This window comes from Mesocricetus auratus, unplaced genomic scaffold, assembly GCF_017639785.1.
Source record: "Mesocricetus auratus isolate SY011 unplaced genomic scaffold, BCM_Maur_2.0 contig_6878_pilon_obj, whole genome shotgun sequence".
Taxonomy (NCBI): domain Eukaryota; kingdom Metazoa; phylum Chordata; class Mammalia; order Rodentia; family Cricetidae; genus Mesocricetus; species Mesocricetus auratus.
The window spans coordinates 17,780-35,907 of record NW_024432283.1 but is presented as its reverse complement, the minus strand read 5'-3'; the positions used below and the strand labels follow the sequence as shown (position 1 = coordinate 35,907).

Genomic DNA, 18,128 nt, shown 5'->3' with positions numbered 1-18,128 from the left:
GATGATTCTATTCTTGGCAAGAAGAGGACCTCCTGTTCCTAAGCATCTAAAGATGCTAAGGCAAGAATGTTCTAGGGAGGTAATACTATCCCAGCACTAAGGTGTTTCACCTTGGGGTGTGGTGATGGGGACCAAGGTGTGGAGGGCAGGAAGGGGATCAGCGGGTATGGAAGAAGGCAGAAAGGCAATGAGAATGCATTGGGAAGGTAATGGACAGCTAGAAGGAGAGAAGGAAGGCAGAAATCACTATATGAGGGACATGGACAGCTGAAGGGAATTCCAAAGAAAGCACAACTGAGGCTGGCCAAGAAATAGATGAAAAAATGAAAAGCCACCTATGCTCTGGGGAAGGACCTGCAAGGGCTCCCCACCCTCAGCCCCCTGTGGGTGTGTGCCTTGCTGTGCATATGTGCCTGGCAAAGGCCACAGCGCCAGTACTTATCCCATGACTCACTGGTTGCAGTTCCTCAGCTTCCACTGGATCCCTCTGTACAGGGTATTGCCACAATCTGCCAGGCTGCCCCCTGCCGCGTGCTCTCCGCTGGGCTACAGCAGGCTGTAGTTGAGTCCCTAGGTGCTGGCCTTGTTGTCCTGCTTCTTGTTCTTGCGATGCCAAGGGGCGCACCGCTGTCCGCTGTGCCCAGGCCATCATCTGGTGGTGGTGGTGGTGGTTGTTGGTCGTCTCCAGGGGCAGTAATTCCGCTGCTCCTTGGGCACTGTGAGGCCGCCCAGTGGGCGCTCACCAGAGCAGAAAATGCCATCCAGAGCCATGGCCATTGTTGCTCCCGCCTCTGGCTGTGCCACTGCCAGTGTTGCTCCCACCTCTCAAGCTGCTGCTGCAAGTGGTGATTGAAGTAGAGGTTCCTCAGCCCTTGATTTTCCCCCAGATCTGCATCTACAGACTGTTGGACAGTCCAAGCTGCTCTGGCTGGAACCAGGCAACCCTTGGATCCAAATGGCTGTGGCCACTGTTCCTGCCCCTCCTGGCCACCTGCAGGGCTGCAGCTGACACCAGGTTCAGGGAGCCTGGCCAGCGCCAGCAGGGGCTCCAAAAATGGCCACTCAAGCTGGAGGGCCTGAGCTCTAGCCTCAGAATGCAGACCTCCACAGGAGTGCCATGCCATGCTGTGGTGAGAAAACACTGACAAACACATGCACACACACACATGCTAGTAAATAAAAAGTTAAATATAACAAGTCAGCCTCTCAAGATGACTCAGCAGGTATAGTGCTGACAAGGAGAGTTTAATCTCTGGAACCTATGTAAATGTGAAAAGCAAGTCAACTTAACAAGGCTGTCTGTCCTCTGAACTCCACATGTGCTCAAATACAGTATACATCTATGTAGAATTAGAATACACTTCTTAAACCTAAATTTTAAAAATGCAAGAGGTTTGGCCAGTTGTGGTGGCATACTCTTTCAATTGCAGCTCCTGGAAGTAGAAACAGGAAGATCTCTGAGTTTGAGGACAGTCTGGTCTACTGAGTGAGTTCCAGGACAGCTAGGACTAGAGAGAAAACCTGTATCAAAAAAACCAAAATCATAAAGTCAGTATTCATTATACACATGCATGAAACTACAAACATGTTTGAAATTCTCAATGAATGAATTTAATTAATTTAATTAAAAATCTCTGGCTAAGCCTGGCATTGGCAGCACAAGTCTTTAACCCCAGCAGTCAGGAGGCAGAGGCAGGTGCATCTCTGTGAGAAACCCTGTCTTGGGAAAAAATAGATTTAAACAAACCAATTATTAAAAGATATTGCTGCTGGGTAGGGGTGACATATGACTTTAATCCCAGCACTCCAGAGGCACAGGCAGGAAAACTGAGATTTTAGCCAGTCTGGTCTACAGAGCTAGTTTCAGAAACTGCTAAGGCAATCTGGAGAAAATGAACTATATATGAAATAAGAATTATCTCCTATATTTTAGATCTAGAGTGGTGATATTTACTATGATTTTGGCTTTTGAAAACACAGCTTACTGATAGATATAAATAATCAGATCATTTATTGGTGAAATAGTATGATTTGCCTAAAAATATTCCAAAATTTAAAATAAAACAAGAAAGCAGGCTGCTGTACTGGTAGAAGCTTAGTGTAGGTATACATGGGCTTTGAGCAACATCTAGAATTCCCTTGATAAAAAGTAACAAATATAAACATAAGACACCTGCCATGAGAGGACTCAGAAAGAAATAGATTAAGAGTTTCTAGAAATACATGAACACCAACAACCAACATCTAGAGAAAGTACTTATGGTCTAAACATCAACTAATAAGCATCGAATGAAGGCAGCTGTATCATGCTGCAGACTCGATGGAGGTGAAAACACTTTTCTTTGTTTCTTGAGACAGGGTTTCTCTGTGTAGCCCTGGTTGTCATGAACTCACCCTGTAGACCAGAATGGCCTCAAACAAACACAGATGATTCTCCTGCCTCTGCTTCCTGAGTGCTGAGACCAGAGATGTACACCACTATATCATTTTTAAGCACTTTTCTATTTCAAACACTTCCCTTGCCTTTTCACAAAGCTCACCTATAACTCAGGTTTTTTTCTGGTAATGTGCTTGCACAGCACACAGTCTTGCAATTTTCTCATAAGAAGTTTATTACATTTTACCTGCGGATTGTTCTTGGCAGCCATTGCTTGAAAAAGGGCCTTCAAAGCACTATTTATGGATTCTAGAAAATCATTGTGTTTAGCAAAATCTAAAATACACAAAAATTTTCACCAGACACAAAGATAAAGTGCAAGTTTTCTCTTCTCCAAGACAAACCATTTTTTGGGAAAAGAAACAGGATGAAAACAAAGCATACAAGTGTTAGCTTACACTCTTTTCTAAGATTTTATTTAATATTATGTATACAGTGTTCTACCTGCATGCCAGTCAGAAGAGTGCACCAGATCTCATTACAGATGGTTCTAAGCCACCATATTGTTGCTGGGAATTGAACTCAGGACCTCTGGAAGAGCAGTCAGTGCTCTTAACTTCAGAGCCATCTCTCCAGTCCTAGCTTACACTCTTATTGACAAAAGCAAATTTTTCAGATTTATTTTACTTTAGGTGGATGTATGCACTATAAGTGCAATGACCAGGGAGGACAGAAGAGGGCATCAGATATATTAGAACTGGAATCTTCTCCAAGAGCAGTACCTGAGCCATCTCTCCAGACCCCAACTAAATAATTCTTAGTATTTAAGCCAAATATTTACCTTACAGTCTGTACAGTATACTGTAAGTCTGAAAGATGACTGCAGCAGGGACAGGCAATGACTTGTGGAGGTCCTGACTTAAGATGTAGGGTTTCCCTAGACTAACGTTTGGCATAGGATAAACCTGAGTCAATGGTTGTGGTAGATTCTCATCTCAGAGGTCTCCATTGTGATGCTGGCACACCTGTGGTGGAGTCTTCTACACTCTTGGCAATACAAGCTCATGGCTCAAAGGCTCCCTATGTCTGTTCCATCACGCAGTCTTGCCCTTTTCCTACTGTATTTTCCTATGCATAACAAACAGAACAACAGCAATAAACAACTGAGCTAGCACAGGCACAGGCAAGAACAAATGAGGGCCACCCAGGTGAGTGATCTACTTGGTGCACTTGAATCATAATTTCTAAAAATGCACAGCAAGTATGCGCAGTCCTAAACCATCTTCTGACACCTCCCAATTTATGTGCCACAAGCAGTCTGAGTTCTTCCTCTTAAACATGGGTGTGACTGTTATCCATGACCGGCTAGCTTGTAACAAGCAATGTGACTTATAGCTGACTCCTAGGTGTGTGGTTTTCCCTGGACTCCAACCTAGTAACGCAATCATTGTTGCAAAGAGGCTCAGATCATGTATGAGTGCTCCAACAGATGATTCTACCTATTGAATTTAATGTAAGTGAACAAATTATCAAATGATCCTGGCAATAGTGACACTGCCCAGATAATTCTGGTGTGTGTGTGTGTGTGTGTGTGTGTGTGTGTGTGTGTGTGTACAGGGAGTTCTTGTTGCATACCAGGGGTGTGTGTGTACAGGGAGCTCTTGTTGCATACCAGGAGAAACCAGCAGGACAGTTAGCAACCATTGAAAATATCTTCAAACATTTCCAAATGTCCTCCACAAGAGAAGCAATTGCCCCTTTTGGAGAATTACTGCATACAGACATTGTAGAATGGAGACAAATCAACTCCCCCATTCTGCCTATGTTCTAGGCATAGAGAGACTCAGAATAAGCATGAGGCAGGGTAGTATGTGGTGCTCCAGCTGCTTTAGAACTCAGGACTCAGGCTCCTCCTGTCTCAGGTTCCTGAGATACAGAGACTGAACTATCTACCCAATCACATGCAGCTTATTGCTTCAGTCATAAAGTTTGGGGAAGACTTGTTAAATAGCAGCAGATGTCATGGTTTATTGCTCTGTGTGCCTGGGACACTGTTCCATTTCTAAAACCACCTCTTACATTGCCTGAAGAAGATGGATAGCTTCCAACAATTTTCTTATATCAGGGTCTCCCTATAGTCCAGGATGGCCTCAACTCTAAATTCTCCTGCCTCAGCCTTACAAGTGCTGGGATTACAAAAGATGCAATCCATGTCAGGTCCATAATTGTAAAATTTTTATTTATTATTACCACGTGTAAGCGCAGCTGTATATGTGTATATATCCATGGAGGTGAACGCACAGCACTCAGAAATCTTTCCACACTGGGATCCAAGAATCTAACTCAGGCTCTCAGGTTCGTATATGGAAAAAAATTTTAATATGTGGAGTCATCTTACCATCTCTGCACAAATTATTACCAAAGCTTGTATCATTTGCTTTTCATTTTCAGATATTGTTTGTACCAAAGAAGGGAATTCTTGTAATTATTATAGGACAAGAGACAATAGGTCAACCTTAGGATCAGACACACTTTGTACAAAATCCTACATGGCATGTGATCTGTTTCATTTAATTGTGATCCAAGTTCAAATGTTCTATCTCTCCAGAGAGCCCCTTACATTTAACACAGCACCCTACACCATTCTTTCCTTATTATCCCTAGGACTTAGGTGGTATGAGACATAGACAGAGGTCAAGAAACACGTGCTAAACAATGGGCTTATTAGAGCTCCCCCACATTTCTTAAAGCCTGGTGTCCAACGGATACTTCAAAACTGATGCGAAAGTATTCTTTAAAAGGTCTTTAAAAGTTTGCACATTGTATGATCCACATTTTATTTTGATTAACTAAAATATTTGAGCTGGGTGCAGTGACACATGCCTTTAATCCCAGAACTCAAGAGGCAGAGGCAGATGGATCTCTGTCTTTGAGGCTAGTCTAGACAGCAAACTGGGTTCCAGGACAGTCGTAGATGTTACACAGAGAATTTCTGTCTCGAATAAAACGAACAAAAAACAAAACAATTTTGAGCAGTTATTTAAATGGTACTTCTGTCATTTAAGGTTAATCGTCAGATGATATGGCACTGTCCCAGAAATTAAAGACAGAGACATCTAACTAAAGAGACTCAGTTCTTTACAAGCCAAGGTGTTTAAATAAAGACATGTCAGACAAAAGTCAGGTATAGAACTGCTCCTGGTATTACAGCATTCATGTCTACTGTCCCCTCCCTATCTCATCTCTAGAGAATCAATCTCTCTGGAAGCAGGTGCTTAAATGGAACTAGTGTATTAATGACACCTCTGAGAACTGGGTGGAATGGAAAGGAAGGAGGCTGCCCACTTCACGTTCTCTCCCTTTTGTCCTCCATACTGCATGTGTATTGCCCAATTAAATTTCAATTATAAGTGTAAGATTGGGAGTTGGGCATTGGTGGCGTATACCTTTAATCCCAGCACTCGGGAGGCAGAGGCAGGCAGATATCTGTGAGTTCGAAGCCAGCGTGGTCTACAAGAGCTAGTTCCAGGACAGCCTCCAAACCACAAAGAAACCCTGTCTCAAACCCACCCCCCAAAAAAGGAATAGGATTGGGGGAGGCACAGGAAATCTCCAAAAAAATATGGACTACTGCCATTCTCTTGGTTGCCTGACAGAACACCAAGATGGACCTTATGCCTGAAGACACCACATACTGCACTCATCGAACTTAGGAGAGATTAACCTGGTGCTTACCGGGAAGCCTCTGTCCTGAAGGCTGACTCTCATAGTGCTGAGGGTGCCATGCAAGCTGAGGGAGAAATGTTATCCACAGCTCTAGCAATCTGTAAAGACTGAAAACCACAACGACAGGGCCAGCATGATACCCTCAAGAAGCTGGGCACAGTGGTACACACCTTTAATCCTAGTACTGGGGGGGCTGCAGGCAGGTTGTGTGTCTATGTTCTTGGTGTGTTTGTAATAGGAATAACTATAGAAGGGATCATGAATTCAAGAGAGGGTGATAAGGGGAAGACAGGAGAATTAGGGGGTAAAAACAATATAGATACAGTATCCTAAAAAGAATACAAGTACTACTCAAAAATTCTAATAAGAACCTGATACATATGACTTATTTTAATTGGCTTGACATTAATTTTTTATTCTGTTCGTTTTCCAGACATGATTTTTTTCGTCTTTAAAAATAAAAAAGACAGGGTTTGTCTGTGTATCCCTGGCTGTACTGGAACTCACTGAGATCTTCCTGTCTCTCCCTCCCAAGTGCTGGTTTAAAGACATAGGTCATCACTGCCCAGATTGACATTAGTTTTAAAACACACACACACACACACACACACACACACACACACACACACCTACTGGCACCCCTTGATTGTCATTGGCAATGATAATACGTGGATGATTGAGTCTGGGAAAGGTTTCAGCAGGATAAATAAGATAATACTCCATCTGTAGAGTTCAAGTCACTATCCTTCAACGTTCTGCTATGTCTAAGTTGTAATGACTTTCACTACTATTACTAATATATTTTCATTTCTATGTCTTTCACAGTAATTTCTAAATATTTACCAGGCTGAGAAAAAAGAAGTTGCGTCAGGTGCTGTGCAAGTATCTGAAGAGCTGGGGCTCCTCCGAGATGGTCCATGTCCAGGAGAGACACAAGTCTCTGGAAGCACATAAGGGCTCTACACTGAATAGTATTCAATCTGCAAAGAAAGTGAACAGCGTTGATTCTGTAAACTAGTACACTGGAATTCTATGGGTCAAGTGATTTTTACTACCATTACTGTTGACTTTGGTGTAGCAGCTTGCCTTGTACCCCAGGCTATCCTGGAGCTCACTGTGAAGTCTGCATTGGCTTTGACTCTGTGATCCTCTTGAATACAGGGATTAGACTTATGAGCCTCCATGTGTAAACTTCAGATTAAGAGTACCTACAAGTTCAAGGGGATCTGGTCACAAAGAATAATGTGACCTGTTAATCTGACAATCAAAGTACCTGAGAACTCAAGGGCTATGAGTGCAACTCGCAGTGAGTCATAAGTCTCTATTCAGCCTTGAATAGCAAACTCCTTGTTTTTATTTTTTCATTTGAATTTATAGTTTGCTGTTCCAGGGACTGATCCCAAGGCACCATTCATACTAGACAAGCACTCTACCCTGAACTTGTCCACTTTTGACTTTAAAAAATATGAAGACAGGGTCTCAATAAGCTTCCTGAACTTATGATCAGCCCTGGGCAGTTGAGATTACAGATCCCCACCAAAGGCCTGGTTTTTTCTTGCTTCTTTATAGGGGAGCCACTTGATATGTGTCCTGAGTGTGCTTAGATGTGTGCTTTGTGGAAATGGAACCACAGAGTACACATTTTATGTCTTATTCATTATGGTCAACACAGTAAATTCTGCTGTGTTGTGAGTGGTTCCAGTTCAGATCCTTTTTACTGCTGAATGTAAACTTCTTATACATATGACCATGCACAGACATCGAGGCTGTTTCCAGGTTGGGAAAACTATGACCCACACTGCTGTGAATATTCATTATCACACTGGTATCGAAGCACACTGGGCACAAACTTCTCCTGGCTGGTCTTGGGAGCATTTTCTAGTCAATATTACAACACTTCACATGATGACAAAATGATGTTTTTGTTTCTGAACATAGAAAGGTTCTTAATTTTTAATCAAATGTTTCCAAGTGAGGTTCCTAGATTATACGTCAACAGCAATACTGTTTGGTGAAGCAGTTTTCTCAAAAACCCAGCTTTGAAATAGAAGCAGGAAATGAGAGAAGGGACATTATCTTTTTTTTTTTTGGTTTTTACGAGACAGGGTTTCTCTGTATTGCTTTGGAGGCTGTCGGTCCAGCCCAGCCTCGAACTCACAGAGATCTGCCTGCCTCTGCCTCCCGAGTGCTGGGATTAAAGGCGTGCGCCACCACCGCCCGGCAGGGACATTATCTTAAATGGGACTTTTCTCATTGTTTACAAATTAGCAGAGTCAGAGCACGAGGGCATTTCTACTTCTGTCAGTTCTGCTTTACACCCAAGCTGCCAGTTTCTGCTCCGCAAGTAAACGGCTCCCACCAGCCATTCCGACTCCCCAACCAGAGCCCAGGGTAAAACTACATTACCTTCTTTGGGATGAGGCAGTTAGTAAGAGCAGTGTCAATCTCATGGGACAGCAGCTGCCCACTGTAGTTATTGAAGGAGTTTTCCAGAAAGGCTTCACTTTCATTACTACTACAAAGCTCTTACCTTTCATCATCAGAGAGATCTGAGGAAAAAGAGGCAAACAAGACATTACTAGGGTATCAAAGAAACTCTCACGGAAGCTGCCATTGGTATGAGGAGTGGGAGCGGGGTGGGAGAATGTCCATTGTACGTTGGGAGCAAACCTTCACTGCAGCACATGTTGACAATAACTTCCAGAGCAGTCTGCTGAGCTGCCAGCAATGCCATGATGTCTCTCAGTTCCTTGTCAGTAGACTAAAGAAATAAAAATAAATAATAAAAATCAGGTATCTTTCATATCAGTTGTTTTTATTAGTGTCCAACTAGCTCTTGTACATCAGGCTGGTCTCAAACTCACAGAAATCTGCCTACCTCTGCCTCTGATTACTTGGATTAAAGGCATGTGCTACCCATACCCGGCCTAAACCTTAATTCTTAAATTGCCTGTAAAAACTCAATCAGCCACACTGATATCCTATGGTGAGTGGCACAACCTTGAAAATAACATGTTCTTTGTTGTTTACAAATTCAAACTGCTTTTAATGACTAAATAAAATTTCACTAATTGGATCTACTATAACTAAACAAACATTCCATTGATGTGAATATTTTAGATTATAGCCACTCTTCTATAACTCCAGGTTCTCTAATCATGGTGTTAATGAATTTCCATCTTTTTTTCCTTGTTAAAAATTCTTACTATATCGTAGTGTCAAGGGAAGGAGGGGCTCAAATTCCAGGGCTCAACCTTCCTGTCTCAGCCTAAGTATCTGGGACACAGACACACCCTACTATGACCACCTAACCAAACCAAGACCAGAAACACCTGGAGGAAAATTGCATCTGCCCTTGTCAGTATTCTATAAGTTATATAATTCTGTGTGTGTGTGTGTGTGTGTGTGTGTGTGTGTCTGTAAATAAACTACACTAACTAAGAGGGTTGGAGATGTAACTCAGTGTAAAAGTGCTTGCCAATAATGTGAAAACCCTGGGTCTGATCCTCAGCACTAAATGCAATGAAGTAAACTAGCAAAAAAATCCCTTCTTATCCAACAATGTATCACATGTTGTTAAGAATTCAAAGATGTCCCAGCATGTAGCTAGGTTGGTAGAATGTTTCCCTATCATGCACAAAACCTTGGGTATGATATCCAACACTACACCAGCTGAGCATGGTGACACATGCCTATAATCATAAGAGCACTTGGGAAGTGCAGACAGGAGGATCAGAAATTGTAAGTTATCCTCTGGCTACACAGCAAATTTGAGACTGGCCTGGAATACATATGGCCCTATATTAAGACAAAATGAAACCAACAAAAGCCTAAAGATGACTCTTTCAGCTTTGGGGAGATATGAGTAAGTAGATGTAAATAACATGGCATGTCATATGAAGAACTTAACACCTAAGGATTTGAAACCTGAAGGGGGCTCTGACTTAGAGCCTATTCACTATGTATGTATGTATGTATGTATGTATGTATGTATGTATGTTTCTTATTTCCTCATACTAGGTCCAAAGTTAAAAATGTATCTAAGTTGAGTAGTGATGGCACACACCTTTAGTCCCAGCACTTGAGATACAGAGGCAAGCAGATCTTTTGGAGTTCCAGGATAGGCTCCAAAGCTATAAACTGTCTCAAAAAACAAAACACAAAACAAAAATAAACAAACAAATGTATACATATATATATGTCTTATGATGCATTACCATTTTCTTTTCCAGAATGATTGCATTCATTTAAAATGAAACTAATGAGCCAGTCATGGTAGCACACACCTTTAATCCCAATACTCAGGAAGCAGAGGTGGATGGATCCTGGTAAGCTTGAGCCCAGTCCAGTCTACATATAAGTTCCAGGGCAGCCAGAACTACATACTCACACTGTCTCAAAGGAACAAAAAATAAAATCCCACCAACAAATGCCTTGTCTAAAAATTTAACCATAACTGTTTTGACTTGACCTATGTTATCTAATATAAAAATGAAGGAGGACTGACAGAATGCATGCTCTCTCTCTCTCTCTCTCTCTCTCTCTCTCTCTCTCTGTGTGTGTGTGTGTGTGTGTGTATGTGTGTGTGTGTGTGATGGGTTCAATCCCTAGGTGTGCCCCCCATTAGTATGAATTCCTGAATTTATGTTCTATATTTTTTCTGCTAACACTTTATTTAAAAAAGCCTTTTCTATTCAAGTCTCTGTGTGTGATATTCAGCTAAGAATAGGCTGTCACGCAATAGATATGCTATGGATTCTGTCTACTTAAAACCTATACAGATCCATGTCAGAAAAAATCCTGAGATTAGCTTCCCTATATGTAACTGCTGCCCAGAACACCTCTTTACTTCTTACTGTTTCAAACTGACATAAAGAATCAGTGCAGAGATGTTATAGGATCTGGGATTTGTGTAAAAGTAACCAGGAGCAGGAGGGGCAACTGAAAAGGTACAGATGAAATAAAACACCAGACTGGATAAATTATAGTTCTGGGATCTAAAGAGGGATACTCTATTCCTGCATGTATTAAAAATGCTCTTTCCTTTATATTTTCGTGTTATGCCTTCTAAGTTGAATGATGCAACTGAAGGTTTTATTTTATTTTACTATTTGGTTTTTTGAAGACAGGGTTTCTCTGTGTAACAGTCCTGGCTATTCTGGAACTTGCTCTATAGAGCAAGATGGCCTCAAACTCACAGATATCCACCTGCTTCTGCCTCCTGATTGCTGGGATTAAAGGGGTGTGCCTCCGCCACCACCCGGCTGCAACTGAAGGTTTTTAATTGGCAGGACACCATCAAAATACACAAGGCAGTGGGAAGGACCTCAGTTTACTGTGAGTTTGTGCTCTGTGCACATGTGACTATGATATCTAACACTCTACTCACACCTAAATGCTGGTTGGCTAGGTGACTTACATGTTAACTATCTAAGGTAAGAGTTAAAACTTTAAAGGCAAATTTTACCTTGAAGAAACATCTTATGAACTCAAAATTTTTATTTCTCTTTTACTGTGACAGTATCAAACTCAGGACCTTAAACAATGTGTGCTGTGTTCAAAGAGGAGGTGCTATGATTTTTAATGTATTTTTTTGGTCTTTAAGAAATTTGAGGATAGAATGGCCTCCTTGGCTTACCACAATTCTTTGTTCATATGTAACCATTCTACATATTAAAAGCCTGATTTCCTTAAAGCACTAAGATTAAATTATGCAGGTGAAAGAGATGGTTCAGTAGTTACAGGTTCTTGCTGCCAAGCATGATGATCTGAGGTCACTCTCCAGGTCCCACATGATAGAAAAAGAGAACTGACCCCTACAAGTTATCCTCTGACCTCCACAGGTTTTATGGCATGCACATGACTCCTCCCTACCAATAAAATGTATTAATTTTAAGAAATATAAAACCATGACTCATAAGTCTTCAAGATCACAAGAGTTGGACATGGGGATGCACACTTATAATCCCACCTAATAGGGAGGATAAAATAAAACAAAGAAGCAAGAAAAACATAATATACTAGAAAATACTTCGAGGTATATTCAATTTAAAGAATTCTAATATAAACTAATGAGAACTGTAGGATGTTGATTCAAGACAATTAGTTTCAATTCCTTTCATATGAGTCAGGACAAGCCACCCCTGGCACTGTCCCATGAGAGAATGTGAACAGTATACTCCTTGCCTAGGCTTATCAACTTTCTTTAGCAGCCTCCTGCTCTTCCTTCCAACTGAGTGCACTCTCTAAATATTACTATGTTTTCACAATTGTATCTCTCAGTTTACCATTTTACACAGCTCAGTTGGCCCTGTGTCATCTCCAACAGCTTTCTCCTTTGCTCTCCCATCTGGGATTAATTAGATGTGCCAGTTTAAAGAAATGACAGGAATTTGGTCCCAATTCTGTTCTTTGCATAGAGCTCACAACCACAGGCTTACATGTCTGTAAATTCCTGAAAAAGAGGAATCCCCGAGTACAGATACATGTCTGTATTCTTGAAAAAGAGGAATTCTCGAGTACAGAAAACATGAACTGAAGAGCAGCATAGACGTATGTGCCTTCCCAACTGGGTCTTCTCTGCCTTCCTATGTTCTCACTTCCTGGAGGAAAATATTCTCCAGAAGCATGGGTCATCTACACTTTGTCAGCTGAAATAACTGTGCACCATGCACCCTCAGCACAATACCACACTAACATAAAGCACACAACACATTTCCTAGCCTCTTCTGCTCAGGCTGATGGCAATGGGGGAATGCTTTGGCCTATTGCTAAAGATAAACACTAGAGTAAAGGATAAGAATTCAAGTGACAAACTGAGTGGAGTAAAATCAGTGTGAAGACAGCCTGGGAGGCAATGGATAACTGAAATGGACAGAGGCAGAAGACAGGCTGGTATTTGGGTTAGGTTGCATCAACTGAAAACTCCCACACAGAAAGGTTTCATTTTAGATGAGAGATTTTTGTTTGTTTCTTCTACAGGGGTACATTTCTAATGCTATAATGAAAATCAACAGGAAAAATATGAGTTTTCCAAAAACTTGGCTGCAGTATTTTTATAATGCTAAGGACATCTGGCAAAAGAAATAGATGTATTAATTCATGTTGAACACCATGCTCACTTCCTAGAAGTAAATAAAAAATAAATGTTTTCCTTCTGATTTTTTTACGAGAAATTTCTTCCATTTCATCATCTTCAACTAAATCATCACCATTAGCATCTGTTAGTATGTCCTCGGTTTCTAAAGCTGTTTTCAACCTATGGGTTTCAGCCTCTTTCATCCGAATGCCTGTTTCGGCAGCATTCATCAAGAACTTCAGACAAGATCGTTAGTATGGCATTTATGATTTCTGCCTGACTCTTAGATGGAATAATGTCTTTTAGGTTCCATATTGTACCTGGGAAACAGTAATAAAGACAAATAATGAAGACAACAGAACTGCCTGTGGAATCTTAATTAAAAATGGATTCTGATACTGACAGGGTAATATATAGACTGATTCTTGTATAATAAAGGGAAATGCTAAATAGTGAAAATAAATTATAACTAAATGGAACATAGTACTTTTAGTAGTGAGGGGAAGTATGTATAACTAAATGGAACAACATAATATTATATAGAAGTGAGGGGAAATAAGTATAAATAAATGGAACAACATAATATTATATAGTAGTGAGGGGAAAAAGTGTTTTCACAGGGATGAGTCTTTAGGCTTTGGTGTAATTTCAAAACATCCAACCCAATCACATTTGTTCATCCTGCCTTGGTACACAACATCTTTCTCTGGTATAAGCAGTGACTACCCAGAGACACTGATGAATTTTTTAATGAAAGGAGGCACCTCATTTTCCTCCATCTTCATCTAAGCCACACTTATCTGCAGCTTCTTATATCCTAAGTGTACTGGGATGTTATTAAACCTCCAATATCTCCTGTAGAAGACAGACTACAAGTTCTTGGATTTTTCCTATCAAAATAAAATTGTGCTTCCAGAAAGAAACCAGAATCATTTTTAAAGTGAATGCAGGCTAGGAGGATGTAACGTAGATGATATAATGCTTGCCTAGCATTCAAAAACCCCTGGTTCAACCCATAGGACTGCAAAACAGGGCTGATGCTGTACACCAGCGATCTTAGCATTTGAGAGGTGGAGGCTTGGAAAACCAAGGAGGGGGAGCAGAGTTAGGAAAAGTTCTCATTTAGTGAATAAAGTCTCATTTTGGGGGATGAAGAGATCTGGAAATTCGGCTATGCAACAACATGCTTTGTAGTATACCATGTGGGGTAAGTTCACACAACCGCACACACCTATATTAATAAAAAAAGATAAGCAGGGCAGTGGTGGTGCATACCTTTAATCCTAGCTCTCTGGAGGCAAAGGCAAACAGACCTCAAAGTCTGATGTCAGTCTGGTCTACAGATCAAATTTCAAAATAGCCAGGGTTACAGAGAAATCCTGTCTTGTAAAAAACAAACAAATCAAAAAATCCAAAAGAAACACTTTTTATAAATGCAAACATGTATTCTAGAAGGCTCCATAACTATGGGAAACAATGTCAGTTGAAGATCTCTGCTTGCTGGGCATACTGGTGCCCACTTTTAATCCTAGCACCCAGGAGGCAGAGCCAGGAGGATCTCTGTAAGTTGGAGGCCAGCCTTATATGACAGCCAGAGGTACACAGAGAAACCCTGCCTTGAAAACCCCTAACCATCCTGGAGCCTTCATCCAGTGACTGATGGAAGCAGAGGCAAACATCCACAGTTAAACACTGAACAGAACCCAAGGAACCCAGCGACAGAGAGGAATCGAATTGAAAACCTGGATATTAACCCACACACGTATGAACATCTGATCTTTGACAAAGAAGCTCAAAATATACAATGGAATAAAGAAAGCATCTTCAACAAATGGTGCTGGCATAACTGGAGGCTGGCATGTAGAAGAATGCGGTTCAATCCATGTTTATCGCCATGCACAAAACTTAAGTCCAAATGGATCAAAGACCTCAACATAAATCCAGCCACACTGAACCTCTTAGATGAGAAAGTGGGTGTTACCCTTGAATGAATTGGTACAGGAGACAGCTTCCTGAACATAACACCACTAGCAAAGACAGTGAGATCAACAATTAATAAATGGGGCCTCCTGAAACTGAGAAGCTTCTGTAAGGCAAAGGACACAGTCAGCAAGACAAAAAGGCAGTCCACAGAATGGGAAAAAATATTCACTAACCCCTCATCTGACAGAGGGTTGATCTCCAAAATTTACAAAGAACTCAAGAAGCAAGGCTCTAAAACATCAAAGGACCCAATTAAAACGTGGACTGCAGAACTAAATAGAGAATTTTCAATAGAGGAGTCTAAAATATCTGAGAGGGACTTGAGAAAGTGCTCAACATCCTTAGCCATCGGGGAAATGCAAATGAAAACAACTCTGAGATACCATCTCACTCCTGTCAGACTGGCTAAAATCAAAAACACCAACGAAAATTTATGCTGGAGAGGTTGTGGTGAAAGGTAGACACTCCTCCATTGCTGGTGGGAGTGCCAACTGGTCCAGCCACTTTGGAAATCAGTATGGAGATTCCTCAGAATAATGGGAATAAACCTACCACAAAACCCAGCAACTCCACTCTTAGGCATATATCCAAAAGATGCCCATTCATACAACAAAGATGTCTGTTCCACTATGTTCATTGCAGCATTATTTGTAATAGCCAGAGCTTGGAAGCAACCTAGATGTCCCTCAACTGAAGAGTGGATAGATTAAATGTGGTACATTTACACAATGGAGTACTATTCAGCAGAAAAAAACAATGGAATCCTGAGATGCGCAGGCAAATGGATGACACTAGAAGAAACCATCCTGAGTGAGGTAACCCAGTCACAAAAAGAGAAACACGGCATGTACTCTCTCATATATGGATTTTAGACATAGATCTGGGGAGTACCAGCCTACAATCCCATGGCCAGAGAGTCTGGGAAATAGAAACTTCATTCAGTGGCTGATCGAAGAAGAGGCAGACTCCCTCGGTTAAGTACTGAGCTGAACTCAAGAAAGCCAGTAACAGAGAGGGAGGACTGATGACCAAAGGATTAAGACTGGGCTGTTTTAACCCCCAGAAACAGCTGACCTGACAAAGGTTAAATCTTGAAACCCAGGCATCAGCCTGGGAATCCAGCATGAGACTGATCAAGACCCCCTGAATGTGGGTGTCTGTGAGGAGGCCTAGGTAATCTATTGAGCCTTGGGCAGCAGATCAGTACCCATCCGGAGTCTACACACGGACTTTGGACTCCCATCCAACATTGTGAGGTGCACTCTCACCCTGAACTCTTGGGTAAGGGTCTAGGCACTGCCCTATATGAAATGACAGACTATGGACACCTCCACCGAGGGCCTCACCCTACCTGGGGAAATGGGGGGATAATGGGGGTGTTGGGGGAGGGCACGGGAGGAGGGGAGGGAAAGGGAGAGGGACCTGGAACTGACTTGTGAAGCAACCTTGTTTCTTATCTAAATTTAAACTGAAAAATAAAAAGAGAGAAAAAAGATTCAAACACAGTGTTGTATCATTAGTTTTCAATACGTTACACATGTAGATTGTCACACAGCGTCGTATCTTTAATTTTTATTAAGTTACACGTTTAGAGTCTCAGACAGTGTTGTGTCCTTTATTTTCAAGGAGTTAAGTATATAGATTCAAACACAATGTTGTATCGTTACTTTTCAATCAGATACACGTGTAGATTCTCAGACCATGTTGTATCGTTAATTTTCAATTAGTTACACATGTACTTTCTCACACAGTGTTGTGTCGTTTGTTTTCATGTAGTTACTCATGTTGTTTCTCACACAGTGTTGTATCATTAGTTTTCAATAAGTTATACGTGTAGATTCTCAGACAGTTTTGTATCGTTAATTTTCAATTAGTTACACATGTAGATTTTCACACAGTGATGTATCATTAATTTTCAATAAGTTACACGTGTAGATTCTCAGACAGTGTTGTGTCATTAGTTTTCCAGAAGTGATTAATGTAGTTTCTCACACAGGGTTGTTTCATTAGTTTTCAATAAGTGTGCATTCAGGTTAGAACTCAGAGTTGTATTTTTAGATCAAGAAATAACCTAGATAGATTCTCACACAGTGCTGTGTAGGAGTGAACCCCACAAAGCTATCCTCCCATGAGTGGGGGGACAAGTAAATTAACACAAGTAGATATAAAAGGAAGTGAAAGGAATAGAAGCCTCCCTTTTCTCTTGGAAGCCAGCCACACTTCTGACTCCTAGCTTGTGCGACTCTCTCTCTCTGGTAAATAAATATATTGTTTTCCTTATAGCAGTGAATAACATCATTATCTGGTGGCAGCTCTGTGGATTGGAAGCCCTCGCCTCTGTGGCCCGTGGCCACTTGACTTGGCATCTCGTGGTGAGTGTTAATCGGCATTCCAGCTGCCTGGCCTCTCCCTGCAGCCTCAACTGCATTATGCATGCTAGCTCCCGTTTCTCCTGAATTCCATTCAAATCCTCTACCTCTGAAAACGTGGCAATTTCATCTGCAAGAGCGGGACCACGCTACCTCAGCTGGCCCTGTCTGCCTCACGTCTTCTGCTGCCACTCCGGAACCTGGGGAGGGTCACCGCCAATGCTGCAAATGGCCTGCGTGAGACCCGCTCCCCCCCGCAGCACCCCTGCCATCTGCTGCCCCCGGACATCTTCTGCTGGCAGCCCCTGCCGACTGTCCATTTCCCTTGCTGTCCTGCTGCACAATCACTGACCCACTTCTCCCTTCCAGTGGCTTAGCAGCTACTAAAGCCACTGCGAATCCCCCAACTTCCACAACTCCTCTTTATTCCCAAATCTGTTCTCTAAGTTTTCACAGGTTCCTTGGGAAGCATCCGGTTTTTCCGCAGAGAGGCAGTGTTTGGCAGTACACCTGCACCATCGGCTGGCCAAGCGCGGTAACTATACAGGTATTTTAATCTGAGACAAAACAAGAGGTGATTTTTCCAATTTAGGAA

General features: G+C 41.7%; 1 pseudogene; it reads right to left on the bottom strand.

Moving 5' to 3' along the window:
- Positions 1-2,624: 2,624 nt before the first annotated feature.
- LOC121138321 lies at positions 2,625-17,853 on the bottom strand (annotated as a pseudogene).
- Between the last annotated feature and the right edge of the window lie 275 nt (positions 17,854-18,128).